The sequence below is a fragment of the Chiloscyllium punctatum genome, chromosome 10, assembly GCF_047496795.1.
Source record: "Chiloscyllium punctatum isolate Juve2018m chromosome 10, sChiPun1.3, whole genome shotgun sequence".
NCBI classification, from domain to species: Eukaryota; Metazoa; Chordata; class Chondrichthyes; order Orectolobiformes; family Hemiscylliidae; genus Chiloscyllium; species Chiloscyllium punctatum.
The window spans coordinates 53611404-53633745 of record NC_092748.1 but is presented as its reverse complement, the minus strand read 5'-3'; the positions used below and the strand labels follow the sequence as shown (position 1 = coordinate 53633745).

Below are 22342 nucleotides of genomic sequence, written 5' to 3'. Positions count from 1 at the left end.
CTGAAGCATATTGCATTTAATATCAAATTTGAACTGTTGTCTTATATCTTTACAGATGAATAAAGTATATATTTAATAAGACAGTGTGTTGATATAACTCCTTATCTCATGTTACCTAGAGTTCCTCTCATTGTTGTACAAATGTGATTTTATCTATTCTGTTAATAATTCAAAGACATTGTGCCAGCTTTCAGTGCTCCTAAATATATCGACAGAACATTAGTAGGTAAAGATACAACTGAAAATCACAACATATCACAGATAGCCCATATTTATTAGTTGAAGAATTGTCTGTGAATTTGCACCTGAACAAAGTGCTCTGGACATGCATCACTGTCAGCTAGATAAAAGGATTTTCCTCTACTGCCTTCATGCAAAACGGTGAACTTAAATTATGATTGCTTTTCCCCTCTTAACCTCCAGACAACGAGGTCTTGCTTGATTTACACCTTTCCTTTTTCTCTTCTGTCCCTTAATGAGATAGGCCAGAAATTATTTCCCAAACTCTGGTTTTTGGATTCCAATTTATGAAATAAATCCACAGCAGAAACAAATCACAGGTAGAGTTTATTATCAAAACATTCAAAGTGTGGGGAATTACTTCTAAATCCATTCACATACACAAGTTCTTTGGAAACTAAGGAAGACAAGGCAGGAGAGGAGCTAGATTATAAATTTCAAGATCTGGTAAATCCAGAGGTATAGCAAAACCAGTTCATGTGAGGTACAATTTCCTGGAGATCCATGTCCAATAGCAGTACAGTCAGTGAGCTGGACCCACTGGTACCTCCTTCTCATAGACACAGTATTTGTTTTGTAGCCAGCAACTTGGAAACAGCGATGGAGGGCCTGAGGCAGGCTAATGGCTTCTTCTGGAGTTCTGCTCTCCCTCTGAGGTCACCCAACAAATGACTTAGAATCCCAAAAGTGTTTATTTAAGCAATTCATTAAAGTCCAATTTCAATCATGTGACAAAAAGAGACATTTCAGGTGTTGAGGTCCCAACTCAAAGGGCTAGAGAAGTTTTCAAGTTAACCTTTACCTCTCCCAGTTAGAAGTTGTGAGATGACGAGGTAACTGTAAAAGTATTGGTGTCTGTTTTAATATCATATATAATATTTTTCTTTGTCCGTTTATTTTTCTTTGTCCAGAACTGAAAGCAGTTCGTCTCCAAATCCTTTATGTCAGCTTTAGTTGGAATATTCTCTCCAATGCAGGGTATTTTGAAGCTTCTGCAAATACAATCACATGATTGGTCTCAACCACTTTTATGAGTCTAGCAAGATTGTCCATTTTTAAAAGAAATAAAATTTAAATTCAAAAATATAGAAGCAAATACAATTTTCTTTGGGATTTCACTTCATGTCCTCTGGCCATGATACTGACTTTTACAAAATTCTTTACTGGCACTGAAATAATCTGTGTAATATGTCAAACTGTGATGGTTACATTGCAGCTCTGGAAATAACAACACAGTTTGCTTGTTATAGAAATTAATTGATAAAATATTCACAGTGAGGAAAAATTGAGCCCCATCAAGAAGTGAACTTGGATCTGGTTGGAAGCCAAAATCATAACCTGAGACTAACCCATTTAAGTCCACACACTTCCAGTTTAGAAGAAGCAAGGCAGAAGTGCAGGCAAATAACCCTCTCCTGATGGGTTCCTGATTTAAATAGTATTAAGAAACTGCATCATTCAGGTTAATCTCCTTTATTAAATTCAATCCAGGCTGGTTGAGTTTTCCAAGCCTTATGAAATCAACAGCTAAAGGGAGACAAGGGCTGCCAGAACCAGCAGGTAAGCCTTTTCCACATACCTGGCTAATTTCACTGACCTACCTCCACACTCTTCTATGAATGGACACCCTACCCCACCCTCAAGACATGATAGCTGCCACCGACCAGTTCATTCTATTTTACCAATCCCTTCCCAAACTCTTTCATCTCCACTCCAGCTTTTGATTTCTCCACCTCACCTGACGGCACAGACCTCCTCTCCTGTCTTCAATCTGCCCCACTCTGTTCCCCACAACCTATAGCTTCCTCTCCTGGCTTTGACTTCTGATGGTTTCCTTCCTCCTCTTCACTCCCCAGCTACCACTTTGCGCTAGGTCTACATATTAAACAGCTCGTTCTCAACTTGGTATGTTATTTGTTAAATGAACATCTTAATGATTTGGTTGATATTGGCCAGGAAATGGACAAAGAAAGTATCAATCAAAACTCTTTAATTAAATTCAGCAGGGCCTGAGAGAAACGTGTTCTTCCAAATTCCCCAACTACAGAGCAGTTCCGGCTTCCTGCTGCCCTTTAACTATTGGGGCTTGCATGTCAACATTGCTGCCATGTTGCATCTAACATTCATTCCATCAAACGTCATGATCAGGAACAAGAATCCTTACTCGTTCTGTTCCCAATAAGCCCTGGGGCCATTATATTACCACTATCACTCCAGCTGAAATTAGATGTCACATCGCATTTTGTGGATCAAACCTTGGATTTTCATTGCCCTGCAACTACCAGCTAATATTTGAGAGGAGCAAGTGTTAAATATAAATTTGAAAGGTAACAGAATATCACTTAATCCTACCCATACAGACTTGCCATTACTGAGTAATTACTTCTGTAAAGAAAGTGACAACTGTTCCTTGTTTTGTGAAAAGGGCACCAGAATTTATTCAATGTGTCAACAACTGTTAATCCCTAAATTTTAAACACTTCATTGCAATGTTCCTTATAAAGCTCTCATAATTATTAATCAAGATGGGATTATCTTCAAAGCTCCCATTCATAATCATCAAGACGTTCATTTAACAATAAAGTATTGTTTATATTTTATCACCCAAACATATCACTTAATATCTTTTGAAGTATTCTAAATTATACTCAAGGGATTGAAATTGTTTCCCTGTAGCCAATTCAATACTTTTAATGCCAAGAGAAACACTCACTATAAAATAAGATTGGTTGAAAGGAACCAAACTTTCAATTTACGACAAGAATAGATACCGTGTTAATAATTTTGTTCTCCAGTAACATGTTCAACTTGCTCTTGATTTTCAGGTTTCTCCTTAAAAGGAAATCTGATCTCTGAACTTCACAGTTCACTTGTCTCACTGCCAGACTTGGAAGACAGTCTTAAAATTATATTATTGGAAAAATTAGCAAAACGAAATTGCAAAGAGAATGATAAACCTGCTTCACTGAGGTATCTAACTAATGCCAACTAACCACTTAAGCAACTATTTAAGGTGAAATTTAACATTATAAATAAGCATATCAACTTAATGCCAGATGTACATTTCTATTTTTGTAAGCTTGTCTTTGTTCATTTCAAGTAAAAGATCTTAATTCATACAGTTACAGTTACAGAAAAACATCACTAGGCTGTGTTAAAACAGTCAGAATGAAACTAGCTTTACAGTTTGAAAGGAAAGTACAATTAATTAATTCTACTTTTCCTTTTACAATAACAGGGGTTTTTCCACAGAAAACACATTAGGCTTTTATCCTGAATTACATTGATATAACTACTTGAAAGTAGCAATGGTACTTTTATATCATTTGACAAAATGCAAATATTCTATTTTCCATGGTTAAGCAATTCCCATATTTAATAGTGGCATTTCATAAGCATCAAAAAATACAATTTTACGATATTACAAGGAACAATGAAGCATAGTTTTAAGTAAAAACAAAGAAGCTGTTTGCAGGCCTCAAATGTTTAAACTGAATTACATGCAAGGCTGGAACACTGTGGAGATTTCCTGCAATAATTTCTCCTAGCAAAGATTATATAACAGCTGGGGGAGGGTGATATTCAAACATCTTCACTATTGGAAAATTCCACTTGTGTTATATGAAAAATTGGTGCATTTAAATCAGTACCTTTCCGTTCAGACTGTGCTTCCTGTTTCCTTGCTAACGATCTCCTCTGTGCGGGATAAGTGCTTGACTGTCTGTGTCAATGATATAAAACAGATTTAAGTTCAGTGATTTATTAAAACTGTTCATTAGGTTAAGGGCCATTCCTGTGCGATGAAGCCATCAGTGTGGACTGTGGTATATTCTAATAACATACTAAGAGCTTGAGGCAAAAAGGAAAGAAAGTACAAACATAGCTATGTTTTTACTTAATTTTTGTGCCAAATTTCATTTTATTAAGTTTAAAATACTCCATCAGTAGAATAAAAAAATGAAACTGATTACTGGAAATTTAACTATGACAGAATTCTGGCATTGAGTGATGGAAAAAAATTAACATGTATTAATAACAAATGACATTTTCTTTTACAATGTTTCTAATGGGGACCAAATATCATGAACAAATACTTAGAATTCAGGTGAATCACTCAAATTACTAAAGTTAAATGATCAGTTTTTGGAAAATTAAAGCTTGTCTAATTAATAATTAGACTCGGTTCATTTTTTTATCTAGGTTCAGTTGCATTAAATATTTCTGTCTTATTTGGCAGTTATGCATAATGGTGTTCATGGCGATTATTCTGGTGTCACTATGTTAAATATGATCACATTTGTTTAAGTGCAATACATTTTAGAAGTAGTTAAAACTGTAGTGAGATATTCCTTATTGTTATATTGGCAGCAATCATAGATAGGAACCATTTTGCAAGTTCTGCTCTGGAATTCAGTTCCTGAGAAGCTGCAAATATTTCTTTGGAAAGATATGCATAATTGATTATGCATTCATTTGTTTCTGGACACCATTGCGAGAAGTTTCAAGTTTTTTTTAAAAGAAAGCTAAATTCCTCTCTGCCTTCTTTGTTTTTCTGCACCCCCCCCCCCCCCCCAGATTAGTATGTGGTTAAGTAAATAACAACTCAGCATCACATATGTGCAATAAAGGCTTTGGAACTCTTGGTGTGCCAGAAGGAAATGGGAGCCGAATTCCTCTGGAATGAAGAGGGAGGAAATTACAAGCTGGCAGCCTGCTTGACCACATAATATAAAGGTCTTTCCTAAGCATGTAGTAGTGCCAGATCTCAGTGGGTGAGGATGATGAAATAATAAAGTGCTTCCCATGTGTGCCTTTCATTAGGCGTGTTTTGTTTTCTTTTTCTGTCCTGTGGAAACATAACAGTAGCGTTCACTTCTGTTGGGCCAGATTGAGTTAATCTTTGGGGACGAACAGCTGCATAAATAATTGAGAACTAGCAATCACAATAATTGCTAGAGGCTTGTACCTTGATAATGGAAATAATCTGCCGGACCTATTTTCAAACCTAGATAGGAGTCTATCCATAATGAGCCACCCTTCAAGGCTCAGATTAAAGGCATGGAGTGGAGATTTATTGACGTGTTTCAAGAATTCCACTTCCTATTAGTTTTTGCCAATCCGTACACATTCCATTTGGACTGTTGTGCAGACCAGCTCCACCTGTCATCAGTGTATCTTAATTACGAACTTGAACCTAATACGTTCATCACAATATAGCTATCCAGCCAGTATTTATCAAGTAGGGCCTTTGAGTAGTAAATTGCTTTTATAGGATTTCTGGTTCATGGTTATGAATATGGAAGTATCACTGATTAAAGCATTGTGGATTATGAACTAGCAACTCATAAGTTAATGCAGACAAAATTGAGAGGAAATGAGAAAAATCTCTCAGAACTAATCTTTGTTATGTTGACATTCCACAGGACGGTGTTAAAGCATAACATAAATATGCCTCTTTCTGAAAACTTCTAAAAGTATGTTAATAAAAGTGTCTTTATTCTGTGAATGGGGACAACTGCCAACACATTGGTTCACAGGTTATTTAAGCGAGACAAGTTCAGAATCTGCACTGCAGTATTTTCTCATTACAAATATAATGCGTTAATTCATGTAACTTATGGTCGGTGCTTTATAAGCAATGGAAATTATCATAGCAAAGATTAGTATACTCAAATGGTCTAGAAATTTGGTATGATACATTAATAAAAATGTCTTTTTATACGTGGAGCAAATCTTTACCATTCATTGGGATGTCAGTATGAGCGCATTAGTTGGATAGCTGTCATGTTTCAGAAAGAATTGTAGAGTATGATCCGAGCTTTTCATTAGTGAGAATGTTCCATTGCATACACCAGTGTAATAAAAATAATGTCCTGCCTAGTAAGAGGGTCAATAGTTCTATCTGCTGACTTTTGATAAACGCTAAGGAATGTCCCAATTGACTTGCTAATTATATTCTCTACATAATGCTCACATTTATACATTCACCTCAGTTTTCTAACTGTGTTCATTCAGTAAAATGTTGAATGTTGATTTTATTGCATATTTTAACTTGCTGTCCTGATGCATGTTAGAGATCAGAAAGCACTGTACACCATCTTATCATGACAATAGATCATAACCTAAAATTACTTAGTTATAATGAACTTTTGAGTACCACATGTGTTTTTTACAAGGACACACAAGCCAAAAGATGGTTGAGAATACAAATTCAGTGTCAATCTGGAAAATCCTTATGAGTCGAGAGAGAAAGCGTAGAATATCCCACCTGAAGAGGCTCAAGGGAACTTAGACAGCAACACTTAAAAAGAGAGACACCAAACAAAATAAAAACTGTAATGTGATCTCCCATAGCTACAGAGATAATGAGGAGCAAATTAAAACCAAAAGACATAGGAACAGAAGTAGGCCATTCAGCCCATTGAGTCTGCTCCACCATTCAATTAGATCATTACTGATCTTGTAAACCTCAAATCCACCCCATAACCTCTAATTCCCTTGCTGATTTGAAATCTGTCAATCTCAGCTTTTAATACACTTAATGATTCAACTTTGACTGTCTTCTATTGTGAAGAATTCCACAGATTCACTAGTCTCGGAAAAAAATTCCACATCATTTCCATCTTAGATGAACCACTCCTGACTCTGAGATTATGCCCGCTGGTCCAAACTCCTGAAGAATCTAAGATGATTTACCCATACAGAAATAAGCCTTCCCCTCCAGGGTGTGTCCTAGACTACAGTCATGATGTGAGTTGGAAGAAAGGCCACTCGGGGTTTGTGTTTTACCCTTCCAGAAGGCTGCAAGAAATGTACTTAAAGATTAACTGCAAACCAACGTCTCTAAGCGCTAGCCTGCTGTCATACGAATGTGCTAATTTGGGTTTTGAATTCCCCTGTGCTAGAGTGTGCTAGGAAGGGATAGAACTGAGAACTTCCACTAGACAACCCTGCATGTGCACGTAACAAAAATTAAAGCCTCTTGCTCTGATTGCTGAAAACAAGTCAAGTCAGCGGAGCCACTGTTGAGTGAAACTGGGCAAATTCCTTTCAGCTAACTGCAAAACTAAGAATCTTCAAACAACCATTCAACTGCTAAAGTTACTGCCTTAACAGCTGCAACATTTCACAAACTATTCGTCATAGCCAAACCAAAGACTGATTTTTTAAAAAATTACTGTTTAGGCTCATCTCTCATTTCTAACCTGTGTGTTGCATTTTATAATCTTTTGTTGTGTTTTATGAGGTAATAATCAGGCTTTTCTTAACTCAGAAAATCATGATTAACTTGGCTCCTTTTAGAACATAAATATATTTAGGTTTGGAAAAGGTATTCACAGGGGATGGAATCCTTTTAAATTAGCCTTGTTGTGAACAATCAGGGGATGTTTGATAAGGAAGGATGCCCGTTCATCCTTCCTCACCCAGGACCATAACCATTTGGAAGCTATCCCATCTAGAACTGTTACAAATTGGGAGACTCAACCAGGGACTATTGGTAATAATCCCACAATGTAAAATACTTGTGCCAACTACATCTCTCTGTCAGATATAGCTGGTCACAAGTTGGTCTATCACCCTGTAAATAAAATTAATACTATAACCCTCTGGACATAAGGTTTTGAGATTAACTAAGAGTTGTCTTCCACAATACCACAAGTGACACAAAAAATATCTTTTAAACCATTTTAAATAATTTTTTATGTTAGCGTTGTTGTTGTTAATGGTGTGAAAACTCTAGGCAGCAGAAAAAAATAAAACAATGACCACATTAATCTGTCAGTTAATGTCACTAATGAGTTCAAGGCTGCTTGTTCATTAAGGTTTTAGTATATTGCTGTTTGTTAATATGATGCTTTGCTTTAGGCCAGAAGAAACATCTACATAGTCTAGATGGTTCTATTGCCAAATTAGTTTGCATCTATGTGTGGAGCTTGTTATATCTGTGAAAATTTATGGTCCAATTTCTCACAGAATGGCTTTGTGCCAGGTTCATTGAGGATGTCTGAAGTGAGCCAGATGTGGATACTTTGCAGTCATTCACTCATAGTGAAACCCACCCACATCCAATTTCCATTACTTCAAATTAACATTTACAATTTGTTGCTCAACTGTTCACATTTTTCATGTATATGTTGAGATCAGTGTAAGACTGATTTATTGAAAGTGTTCATTTTAAATTTATCAGTTTGTGGATTTTGAAATCTCAAACTTGTTTGAGCTCCTGTGTTTGATTTTATTTTCCAAGTTTTCTTCCCTTTTCTCTTATTGTGTATATAACACAGGACGAAGAAGGAAATTAGTAGAGTCTGTAAGATCTGAAGATTTGTCTCGCATTGGCAACCACTTCATTAACGGCATTCAGGTAACTTCACAATAATATTTGGAAACCTTTCCCCTTCTCTTATACCCCCACCATGCCAGGGAGGTGGTGCTTTGCCCGAGAATTTACTGAGAATTCTCCTCACAATCTGCACTGACCTATTGGTATTTATTTGCCAATGTCTGAGTCCACCTTTACACCATTCACCCATTCAGGAGGCCCATCTAATTTTGGGAGGCAGTTATGTTTCCTGCTATGTACCAACCTGCATGAAGTTGGTTTGACCCAGAAAGCAGAACCTTGCCAAAATTTAGACATGTCTCTTAATGAGTTCCTTAACAGTGTCACATGCTGTGGTTAATTGATTAGGTCAGCTCTTAGGGCTGCTTCCCCATGCCCTGTTGGAAGCTGTAGGCCCTGAGAATTGTGAAGGGAAACCAGCACACAAGTAATATTGGCTTTTCAACACTGCCCTCACTGCCAGTATTCACTCCTGGCCCTGGTGACACTAAAATCTTTGGTCAGTCTATTTGGTCCAGCAAGCCTGTGATGGTCATGCTATACATGAGAAAACAGTATTAGTGGAAGGCTGAGAGCAACTTTCCCCCAAAACCTTGCAATCTTCTTGCATTGAAATGTTCATCAGAGTCGGCCAAATTCACTTAAAATTGTTATGAGTATTTGCTAAATATTTATTCTCACTGTAATTCTGCCCTACACACTCAACATCATATGCTGGGAGATACTGGCATACTTCATCTTGAAATTATCTATCTAACACAGTAAATGATAGAGTCGGAACCTTCTATACAGATTCAGGGGTGATGATAGCCTACTGGTGTTATTGCTAAGCCAGTAGTCCAGAGACCCAGATTATGTCATGAGGACCTGGCAGATGGTGAAATTTGAATTCAGTAACAAATCTGGAATTAAGAGATTAGTGGTGACCATGGATCTATTGATGATTGTTGGTAAAAACCCATCTGGTTCACTGATGTCCTTTATGGAAGGAAACTGCCATCCTTTCCTGGTCTGGCCTCCATGTCACTTCAGACCCACAGAAACATGGATGAATCTTAACTGTCCTCTGAGCAATTAGGGATGGGCAATAAATGCTGGCCTAGTTGGCGATTCCCTTATTCCATGAATGAATTTTAAAAAAACTATTTTCATCACAAGTATGCTATTTATGATGTGTAAAATTATGAGACCATCACAGAACCACCCATCAGTGATGAGATGAAAATTGGCTCTTTGCTTAGTGTCTGTGATACAAGCCATGCTACATAAGGGTACCACTTGCATTATGGGAAGATCTACTAATTTAGACATTATTTAAGGTTTTTATGAGCAATGCATGGGATTTATGCACAAATTCCTAAAGTGAAACATGTTGGTCAGCTGTTTTGGCAAATGCTGAGCATATTAATTGCTTTGTAAGTTTCAGTTCTTTGTGCTTGATGATATGGAACTCCTGTACCTGAAGCACAACTGAAATTATGGACATAACCTTCAGAACTGTAAGCAGCATTCCACTGTAATGCATCATAAAAAAAAATGTCCTGGAGTTCCTTCTTTGAATGACATCGGAGCCCTGGGCACAAATCCTGCGTTTTTAAAAAGATTCCGTTCAAAGTCATTTGCACTTCTGAATGTTGTATCACCCATGAATCACAAACAGGCAAAATATTGGAACTTTATTTTGAAATGCTGTTTAAAATATATTCCTTGTTATATTTAAGAGGGGCAGTCTAATGCATTTTGGTTACAAAATTGGAAAATGTATTTAACAACAACAGGAATTTATTTGTCATCTTTAACGTTATAAAATGATGTTGTATTTTACAATGAAGCAGAATTGGAGTTCAAGCCACATTGGGCGATGTTAAAGCAAATGGCCAAATTCTTTTTCCTTTATTTCATGAGACATGAGCAGCACTGCCAATGCGAGCATGAGTTACTAATCAATAATCAACCTTGACAAAGTGGTGAGCTGTTTCCTTGAACTGCCACAGTTCATCTGGTATTGGTACACCCACAGTGCTGTTAGCAAGGCTATATCAGGATTTTGCCCTAGGGACAGTGAAAAAACCATGATACAGTTCCAAATTAGGGTGGTGTGTGATTTGGAGGAACTTACAGTTGGTGATGATCCCACAAATCTGCTGTCCTTAACTGCCGAGATGATAGTGATCGTGGGTACAGAAGATGCTTTTGAAGAAATCTTGCATACTGCTGTCTCTGTACATCAGTAGTGGACTGAATGTTTCAGTTGGTGCTGCCTCTGGCTTACACATCTTCACTTCTTGTTCAACTTGCTTTAGTCCCTTAACTTGATACTTGTAGAAAAATGAGAGATGTGCTAGAACACAAGGTTACAGACTGTGACCAAATACAATTCTGCTGCCGATGATGGTCCATGATGATATCAAGTTTTGAGTTGCTAGATCTGTTCTGAACCTTCTCCATTTATCACAGTGATAGTATTGTCATAACACAATGGAGAATATCCTGAATATGAAGACAGATATTCTTCTACATTAGGGCTATGTGCTGATCACTCCTACCAACTCTGTCATGGAGAGATACATCCCCAACAGATATTCTGATATGGATATTCTCTTTTGTTGTTTCCTTCACCATGTGCCCCAGGGCCCAGCCTAACAGATATATCCTTCAGGCCTTGGCAAACCCAAGTCTTGGTCTAATAAGCCATTAATGGCGAGAAGCAATGAAATCGCCCACTGAGAGTGCAGAGCAAAACTTAAAGAGATTCAAAGATGTAAACTTTAAGGAGTGTCTTAAAGGAGGAAGGGAGTTGAAGAAACAAATTGTTTTAAGGAGACAATTCCAGAGGTTAGGGTGTACAAATGCAAGGCATAGTCACTTATGGTCGAGCAATTACGATTGGCGGTGTTCAAGAGGCTAGAATTTGATGACAACTGGTATCTCGGAGGGTTGTGGGACTCATGGTATCATGGTGTGTGATTGTATTCCCTGAACCATCTGAAATGCCTTGTATAGGTACATTGACACCAATCCATCTTTTTGTTGCTGGTCTTAATTGCTGATACCAAATGAGGAAGGATGACTACACAAAGCATTTGGCAGAAGATAGGCTCAATCTTGATAAACAATAAAGGTGCATTACATATGAATTGACAAACAGCTACATCACGTCTAAGATCCATGTTTGTCTCTTGTGAGACATCAGGATCAAATTAAAAGAAATTAAAAGAATATTACAACTAATGAGACATTCTGAGTACACAACAAAGACTACACTAAAGACTAGTTAGCTTCTCCCAGGAACAGTCCTTTAGAGCCTAATGAGTGAACATTATCTTTGATGTCAATTAACCCTTTCAGATATTACCTCTCTTATCCAACAGAGGAGACTACAAAGATGGGGACAGTTTAGGTAATGTAGGACCTTGAAAACTGGGTTCCAACGTAAGCCTATGGACAGAGTTGTGATGGGAGAATAGAACTTAGGTTGAGTTAAGACACTTGTCATGACTTATGGATGACCTCAAGTTTATGGATGGTAGATGGTGAGAGGTGATCTTCATGATAACAAAGACCAGATGAAGAATCCAGCCGCACATTATCTGAGACAGGAACTTTGCTTTTCTTGTTAACACAGTGGAAGTAAAGTTTTAGAATGGATTTGCTTGCAGAATTTTATTTTAGGGTAAAATATGACAGCAAGTTTGTAAATACCCTGGTTTAACCTCAGATGATGCAAAAAACAAGCATTCTAGTCAGTGTTCAGTGCATTGTCTGTGAGTAAACTGATTGTAAATATATGTAAGTGACTGTAAAAAGCAATGAAGAATAATTTACTCAGCATATTACTGTACTGCAGTCAGTTGTTCAGTAAAATACATTTAATCACTCTCAGAAAAGTATCCTCCTTCAAGTACTACACAATGACATGCATAGTGTGTTCCTTACCCACAACCTCACCACAGACTCCGTATCAATGAAGACTGGGGGCAAACAAAGCAATGTCACTTCACCAAATTTCTTCTCCATTTTCCTCACTGTAAAATTGTACATCTCCTCCAGCACATTACCCACTTGTGGAGGCAACAGATGGGAAACTGTTCAATCTACATCATCTTTAGCCTAAAGCCACTCCAACCTCAATCACAGAGTTTCAGGTTGCAGATGAGTATGACTGTGGGTTGCAGTTGTGTGAATGCTCACTCAGAAACTAAACCCCTAGTCCAGGCAGTTCTGGATTTGGTGATGTGTAATGAGGCAGACTTGTTTAGCGAGCTTAAGGTGAAGGAACCATGTGGACATTATATTATATTTTAATATGATATAATCATATGTCAGATAATGTGCTGCTGGCCTTCATCAGGTCTTTGTTATCATGAAGATCACACTGAACTCTATGCCAGCCTCTCACCTTCTACCATCCATAAACTTGGGGTCATGCATAAGTCACGACAAGTGTCTTAACTCAACCTAAGTTCTATTCTCCCAATACAACTCTGTCCATAGGCTTACGTTGGATCCCATTTTCAAGGTCCGACATTACTTAAACTGTCCTCATCTTTATAATCTCCTCTGTTGGATAAGAGAGGTAATATCTGAAAGGGTTAATTGACATCAAAGATAATGTTCACTCATTAGGCTCTAAAAGCCATAATATGATAGAATTCACCTTTGCAATTTGAGAGGGAGAAGTCAGAATCCGATGAAAATGTATTACAGTTGAGTAAAGGGAATTACAAAGACATGAGAGAGGAGTTGGCTTGAGTTGATTGGAAGGCGAGCTAGCATGGAAGACAGTGGAGCAGTAATGGCAGGAGTTTCTGGGGGTATTTCAGGAGGAACAACAGAAATTCAGCCCAAGGGGAAAAAAGCATTCTAAGGGAGGACAATGCAACCATGACTGACAAGGAAAGTCAGGGAGAGCATAAAAGCAAAAGAAAAAAACATTCAATGTGTTCAAGATTAGTGGGAAGCCAGAGGATTGGGAAACCTTTAAAAACCAGAAGACAATAACTAAAAACACAATAAGGGGAGAGAAGTGAAATGTGACAGTAAATTCACTAGTAATATGAAGATTGCAAGTGTTTTTTTTAGATATCTGAAAGATAAGAGAAAAGCAAGAATGGACATTGAACTACTGGCAAATAAGACTGGAGAAGCAATAATGGGGAACAAGGAAATGGCAGAGGAACTGAATATGAACTTTGCATTGGTTTTCGCAGTGGGAAACGCCAGCAGCATACCAGAACTTAAGAGAGTTTGGGGGGGGTGGGGGAGCGAGGGTTGTGAGCAGAAGTGAATATAGCAGCCATCAGTAAGGAGAAGGTGCTGGGGAAACTGAATAATGTTAAGGTGGATAAATTACCCAGACCAGATGGACTATACCCCAGAGTTCTAAAGCATATAGCTGATGAGACTGTCAAGGCATTGGTGGTGAACTTTCAGGAATCACTGGAGTCAGGGATGGTCCAAAGGACTGGAAAATGGCCAACATAACATTCCTCTTTAAGAAGAGAGAGATGCAGAAGACAGGAAACCATAGGCTGGTTAGCCTGACCTTGGTCATTGGTAAGAATTTAGACTCCATTGTTCAGGATGAGATTGTGGAGTACTCGTAAGTGCATAGTAAAACAGGGCTGAGTCAGCACGACATTAACAAGGGAGCATCTTGCTTTACAAATCTGTTGGAATTCATTAATGAGGTAATGAGCAAGTTAGAGAAAGGAGAGCCAGTGGATGTCATGTATTTGGATTTGCATAAGGCCTTTGACAAGATGCCGCACTAAAGGCTGCTTATTAAGATAAGAGCCCATGGTGTTAGGGGAAAGGTACTGGCATGGATAGAAGATTGTCTGACAGGCAGAGACTAGGGATAAAGGGGTCTTTTTCAGGATGACAGCTGATGACTGGTGGACTTCAACAAATGTCCACATGGGACAATAACTATTCATGTTATAAATTAACGATATGAATGAGGGAATTGAGGGCATTGTTGCTAAGTTTGCAGATGACACAAAGATAGATGGTGAGACAAGGAGGGTTAGGGGAAATGGGCAAAGAAGTGGCAGATGGAAAACAATGTGGGAAAGTGTGAGGTTATACACTTTAGAAGAGTTGTCCATCATTTACAAGGCACAAGTCAGGAGTGCGATGGAATAATGCTCACGTGCTTGGATGAGTGCAGCACCAACTCCAGAAGCTTGACAACACCCAGGACAAAGCAGCCTGCTTGATTTGCATGACATCCACAAGTCTTCACTCCTTCTACCACCAACGCTAAGTCGTAGCAACGTGTGCTATCTACAAGATGTACTGCAGAAATTTACCAAAGATCCTCAGACAGCACTTTCCAAATCCACAAATCATTCTACCTAGAAGGATAAGGCAGCAGATACATGGCAACGGCACCACCTTCAAATTCACTTCCAAGCCAATCACCATCCTGACGTGCAACTATACACTGTTCCTTCAGTGTCACTGGGTCAAAATCCTGGAACTCATTCCCTAATGGCATTGTGAGTCAACCCATAGCAGATGGACTGCAGTGGTTCAAGAAGGCAGCTCACCACCACCTTCTCGAGGGTAACAAGGGATGGACAATAAAAATGCTGGCCAGCGATATCCACATCCCACAAAAAGAAAAAAGAATCCCTGGAATGTCGGAGGTTGAGGGGTGATCTTATGCAGGTTTATAAACTCATGAGGGGTGTGGCTAGGGTAAATAGACAAGGTCTTCTTCCTGGGGTAGGGGAGTCCAGAACTACAGGGCATAGGTTTAAGGTGAGAGGGAAAAAATGTAAAAGGGACCTAAGGGGCAATGTTTTCATGCAGAGGATGGTGCATGTATGGAATGAGTTACCAGAAGAAGTGGTAGAGGCTAGTACAATTACAATATTTAAAAAGCATCTGGATAGGTATATGAATAGGAAGGGTTTAGAGGGATACGGGCCAAGAGCTGGCAAATGGGACAAGTTAAATTTAGGATATTTGGTCGACGTGGATGAGTTGGACCAAAAGTTATTTTTCCATGCTGTACACCTCTATGACTCTAATAGAAGTGTAGAATATTTTTGAAACAGGGAAATGCTTTAGAAGTCTGAAGCACAAAGGGACTTGGAAGTTATAGTTCAGGATTCTCTTAAGGGTAATATGCAGGTTTAGTTGGCAGTTAGGAAGGCAAATACAATGTTAGCATTCATTTCAAAAGGGCTAGAATACAAGAGCAGAGGCTGTAAAATGCTCTGGTCAAACTGCATTTGGAATATTGTGAACAGTTTTGGGCCCCGTATCTAAAGAAGGATGTGCTGGCCTTGGAGGGGATCCAGGGGAGGTTTCCAAGAATGATCCTGGGAATAAAGGTTTGTCATATGAGAAGTGGATGAGAACTCTGGATCTTGTACTCAATGGAATTTAGAAGAATGAAGGGGGATCTGATTGAAACTGACAGAATACTGAGGGGCCTGGATAGAGTGGACATGGACAAGACATTTCCACTAGTAGGAGAGACTAGGACCCCATGGCAGAGCCTCAGAGTGATGGATGACCCTTTAGGTTTGTGACGAAGAAGAATTTCTTTTGCCAGAGCGTGATGAACCTATGCAACTCATTGGAGCTCAGGGCTGTGGAGGCCAAGTCATTGTGTGTATTTTAGACAAAGAGGGATAGGTTCTTGATTGGTAAGGAGATCAAGGGTTACAAAAGGAGGCAGGATAATGGAATTGTAAAATGTATCAGCCATGATCAAATGGCAGAGCAGACTTGATTGACTGAATGGCTTAATTCTGCTCCCATTTCTTATGGTCTTATTCCTTCCCTGAAGCAAATTTTTCACCAAATAACTAGAAAATTAGGATATTCCTCCAATCAACTGTTACAGCACAAAACCTTCCCCATTAAGATGAATGTTTGCATCACAAAATCTTTTTTTTTCGTTATTCTCTCTTGTCATCTATCTATCACAGACCTTTTATTCTCTTCCCCTCTCTATTACCAGGAAATTTTGTTTTTATTTCATATTTCCAGTGTCCACAGTTTTTTGCTATTATATATAGTCTACGTGCCTGACATCAGACTTCCAAAACAATACTCACTTCAGAACTTGACTGTGAGATTATGTGCCCATGAGGACAGTGGAGCCACATCAGGATATCCTCAAGGCATCCATGATCCTAGGTCAAACACACCCTCTGTCTCATTGGGGTTCAGGGCTTATGACCTACTAAAATGAAGAAGCCTCATTCCAGAAGGTTTGAACGCATCAAGAAATTTCAACAGGAACATGGGAGTGGACATTGAGGTGTTGGTGAGAATGGGTAAATCTCCAAAGAGGCCACCTACCCACACTTTAGGCATCACCTGTGCAGCCTGTGGTAAAGTCTGCAGATCAATCATTGGATTTACCAGCCAACTCAGAACCCATCAAGCCAGCGTAGAAGCAGGTCATCCTTAATTAGGGGACTGTCAAAAGAAGAAGAGTAAATTTGTTAAAAAAATATATTTACTAGTTTTTAAAAGGCACTTATTAATGTCACCATTGCATGTAGAATTAGAACCAACTTAATTTTAAGCAAAATTAGTGGAAACCCGTGATAGTGACTAATTTGATCTTGGGTATGGCCAGTTTTATTGCAAGGTTGGGGGAGTGGAAATCTCATTTTCTTTTGGACAGCACATTACAGAAATTTGATTTTGTGCTGGGCCCAGTCTGTACTTGATATTCCATTATGTTTTGTCCTGGTTTGCTCCATCACAGCAAATTTCTTTGAAGGGAAACAATGCAGCCAACTGGAAATTCCAGGTCACAGTTTCACTTCTTTAATCATCACCAGTCAGTGACCCTGAGAATATATTGCACATAACATGATATGAAACTGCATTTTCTTCAAATCACTGAGAGACATGTTACAGGAGACTACTCCTTCATTTAAATTTACAAATCTCTGCTGATGATCCAAAAGTAATTTCTCTTGTTCAACTGTCCTTCGGGGATGTCTAAATAATGCTTTAATCCCCACTTAGAAAAAGATCAAAATTAATTTCAGGCATTGGATCTATTAAACTGCAAGATAAAAAGATTAAGTTGCTTCCTTGATAGAACTCTACCTTTCTCCTATTCAGGAATTATTTATCTGAATGAACTGCTTTTCCCATATTTTATGACATTAGCACACAGAAGTATTCTTTGTCTTAATAGTGTAAGTACTAATATGCTGTTGAGTTGATAACACATAATGCATTATTCAGGTAAATTCTAATTATCTGGTCATCAAGGAATATATATTTCTCCTACCACATTTTATCTATAAACCCTATTGTAAATTCTTTCTCTGCATACTTGCAAATCAAACTTTAACACTGTCAATTTTGGTGTACAAGTCAACCTTTGAAGGCTCAATGAATCTCTTTATAAATGGGGATTGCCTTTTTGCCAGGTATAAAGGTGAATTACTGACACAGGCATTGGTAGTTCTCAGCTTTGTTATTCACAATGTTTTGGCTCTGTCTTAAATTTCTGTGTATCTTCGTAACATAGGCCCTTTCACCTGCTTGATTCATGGCACCCAGTTATAAAGTTAGTAAATCAAATACCTACTTGTGGGTTCAAAAATTGAGGCTAATTAATAGTATGAGTTTAAGCTATCATTTCATTGGGAAGGAAATGAGTCAACTTATACATCAGGAATACACACAAATGTGATGGTTTGGGGCCAAAAAAAAGTCTTATACTGCACATTGTGTTGACTTATACGTCATATCTATGATAATGAATATTCAAAGTCTGTGAGAAGATTTATAGCTCAGATGCTCGTTGTTGTGGATCTGTTCATCGAGCTCAGCAAACAGAACCACAATAATGAATATTGTTCTGCAAAAAAAATGGAACTGTTGTAATGTTGTCTTTGGGATCTATGTGAAGAGCAAGTTATTGGAAAGGAAAGGTATGTGTTATTCGCAGTAAAACCTATTAGTGAAGATGTTATTAAATATGTTTCATAGTTGCAGCTATATTGGACCATAATCAGGAGGGGTCCAGCTATATTGGACCATAATCAGGAGGGGTCCAGCTATATTGGAACATAATCAGGAGGGGTCCAGCTATATTGGACCATAATCAGGTGGGGTCCAGCTATATTGGACCATAATCAGGAGGGGTCCAACTATATTGGACCATAATCAGGAGGGGTCCAGCTATATTGGAACATAATCAGGAGGGGTCCAGCTATATTGGACCATAATCAGGAGGGGTCCAGCTATATTGGACCATAATCAGGGGGGGTCCAGCTATATTGGACCATAATCAGGAGGGGTCCAGCTATATTGGAACATAATCAGGAGGGGTCCAGCTATATTGGACCATAATCAGGGGGGGTCCAGCTATATTGGACCATAATCAGGAGGGGTCCAGCTATATTGGACCATAATCAGGGGAGGTCCAGCTATATTGGACCATAATCAGGAGGGGTCCAACTATATTGGAACATAATCAGGAGGGGTCCAACTGTATTGGACCATAATCAGGTGGGGTCCAGCTATATTGGAACATAATCAGGTGGGGTCCAACTATATTGGAACATAATCAGGGGGGTCCAGCTATATTGGACCATAATCAGGAGGGGTCCAGCTATATTGGAACATAATCAGGAGGGGTCCAGCTATATTGGAACATAATCAGGGGGGGTCCAACTATATTCTTTGCTGCTTCTGTTGCTTTAAATTCACAATGCCTTTATTATTTTAATAAGAATATTTTAATTGACCTGACTTTGAAAAGTCTGTTGTTGTGGTATATTTCTGTGTCGATGCTGTTTTTAACAGAGATCTCTATATCCTTTAAAATGGGAGAGTGCTTTGAGATCTGCACCAACCATGAAAATGAATGTTCTGCATCATTTGAACCTTATCATTTAAATCTACATTATAAAGCTATACTTGAGATTACAGAATGATTGTACCATTGAGTCAGGAGTGCAGACCTATTGAACTACAGGTAATGTAAATCAGCACCATGCTATAGCAGTGACAAATTGATTCCATCTTATGTTATCAGTGCAGCAATGTGGTTTCCTCAACTCTGGCTTCTTCTTTAACATGACCCCTCCACAATGCTATGATGCAATAATATTTCTTCCTTTTATCCATCAAAGACAGTCTTTTGGAGTCATATGTTCCAGTTTGTACTCTCCATGCTTTTAAATCTTGCCTTCTATGTCTTCCTGTTTTCCCCACTTCCCAAATGATGTTACAGTCTCCAGCTTTCAGGCTCCAGCTCTGTTCAGTTTCTTTCCATAAATTACCTACCTTGCTTAATTCTATTTTCATAAACTATTTCAAAACCTCCTGCTAGAACAATAACTAATTCTGCTGTCAAGTTGCAGTTCAGTATCCAGTTCCTGTCTAAAAAATGTAATGGACAAGTCAAAGATGCAAATTTGCTGAATGCCTCTGTTCACTTCACTGCCATGAGCTTCAGGTTGCCTGTCAGTTTAATTCAGCCTCTTTTTCTCATGTTAATTTGCTCTGTGTCTCAGCCTCCTTCTGTCTTCCAACAAAGCTTAATAAAGCTTGAGAAATTGTTTTATTCTTTATGATTTGTGTTGTTTGAACAGTTTGATGTGTCAATGAGGCAAGGATGAGGATAACCAGCTGCCATATGCTGTCCGGCAGAACCATGAGATCATATGCATAGCTTTTTTATCATTGCAAGTTGTCATCTAAGCTACAAATAAATATATTTGAGATTTCAAATAACCTGAATCCATTCCACTCACTTTGTTGTTTACCGTTAACACAAGGTAACACATGGTGTGCAGTGCTAGTGATGCTGGTTAAAATAGACAGTAAAGCAGGTTTGAAAATTGCAGGCAAGAATGAAGCAACGCAGGAATCAACGTCGATTCTCCTGTTCCTTGGATGCTGCCTGACCTGCTGCGCTTTTCCAGCAACACATTTTCAGCAGTATCTAAACTATAGCCATGAAACAGTGAGTGTTGATTTGTAACAAAAAAAAACTTGAGCTGCAGCTGGAAACAGCACAGAGAATAGTTTTTTTTAAAAAGTTACCTGAAGTGCACCGTCCAAACTATAATGAATTCTAGTAAAAGCACAGGGATATGGGTTCAATATCTGCTACAAACCTTGTCCCAGAAATAATCACCTGGACACACTGAGCAGATTGCCAAACTCAAATAAGAATGCAGCAATTCCACTAGTCTTGAAAGTAGACATTTTGGACATTGAAGTGGAAGATGTGCTTAAGGTCAATCTGATGAATTTTCACCAATGCAATTAATGTCAGAAAGAAACAGCTAATGGTCCCCAATTCAGGAACTTTGGGAAGTTATCATAGAAGAATGGCTTGACATGATAAAAAGAGATGCCAGACACTCTCATGAAGCTTTTGGCCATATAGAGATGAACTCAACTATCTCAAGAAGTATAATTTTTAAAGAGTAACAAGTGATGATCCACAGAGTTCCTCACCGGGACATTGGCAGAACAGATGGCTATAGAATGAATAGGATGTCTGGCATGGGGTTTTCTGTATTTGCCAGTGAGCAACAATTACATAAAGAAGAGAGCGAGAGTATGTGAGACATGCCAGAGTCACAAACCACAGCAACACAAAGAATGTCTACACTGGATATAAGTTTGCTCGCTGAGCTGCAAGGTTTGTCTTCAGACGTTTCATCACTATACTAGGTATCATCATCACTGAGCCTCCAGTGAAGCACTGGTGTTATGTCCCGCTTTCTGTTTATGTGTTTAGGTTTCCTTGGGTTGGTGATGTCATTTCCTGTGTTGGTTATGTTATTTCTTGTATTGGTGATGTCATTTCCTGTTATTTTTCTCAGACAGTGTCAAATGGAGACCAAATTAATGCGTTTGTTGATAGAGTTCCAGTTGGAATGCCATGCTTCTAGGAATTCTCATGTGTGCTTCTGTTTGGCTTGTCCTAGGATGGATGTGTTGTCCCAGTCAAAGTGATTTCATTCTTCATCTGTATGTGAGGATATTAGTGATAGTGGGTCATGTCTTTTTATGGTGAGTTGATGTTCATGTATCCTGCTGACTAGTTTACTGCCTGTTTGTCCCATGTAGTGTTAGCTAAAGTTCTTGTGAGTTATTTTGTAAATGATGTTTGTTTTGCTTGTCTCTATAGTGTCTTTTAAGTTCATTAGTTGCTGTTTTAGTGTATTGGTGGGTTTGTGGGCTCCCATGATGCCAAGAGATCTGAGTAGTCTGGCAGTCATTTCTGAGATGTCTTTGATGTAGGAGAGAGTGGCTCAGGTTTCTGGGTGTGTTTTGTCTGCTTGTTTGGGTTTGTTGTTGAGAAATTGGCAGAATATGTTCATTGGATACCTTTTTTTTAATACGCTATATAGGTGATTTTTTTTTCAGGGCAGACATAACAAGTGCAATATTCATCTGTTAGGTAAATCTGAAGAGGTTGCATCTGACAACTGGCCATGAATACATGCAGATATTTCAGGGACATGTGCATGTGTGCCAAAAGAAGTAAATTATGTGACTGCCTCACCATATTATTCAGATCCAACAGTCTCAACAAATGAGTGGGTTGCCTGGTTAAAGCGCTCATCATGAAGTGCAGGGTGATAAACTATGTTTATTACTATATTAGACCAAAGGTCTATCCCTCACGATATGGGCTTACCATCAGCAGCAAAGACTGTCTTTGGAATACCAGATAGGACAACCCTGCCAAGTCATCACTTGACCATGTTCTCAAAGACACAGGCTAACTTTCTTGGA

At 38.5% G+C, this 22342-nt stretch overlaps 1 long non-coding RNA gene across 1 annotated transcript; it reads right to left on the bottom strand.

The window, feature by feature from the left end:
- Window positions 1-566: 566 nt before the first annotated feature.
- Window positions 567-10889, bottom strand: LOC140482134 (uncharacterized). Its single transcript, XR_011961664.1, has 3 exons — window positions 10704-10889; window positions 3891-3961; window positions 567-1232 (listed from the first exon to the last, which is right to left on the bottom strand). It is a non-coding gene; the product is annotated as an uncharacterized lncRNA (long non-coding RNA).
- Window positions 10890-22342: the final 11453 nt, after the last annotated feature.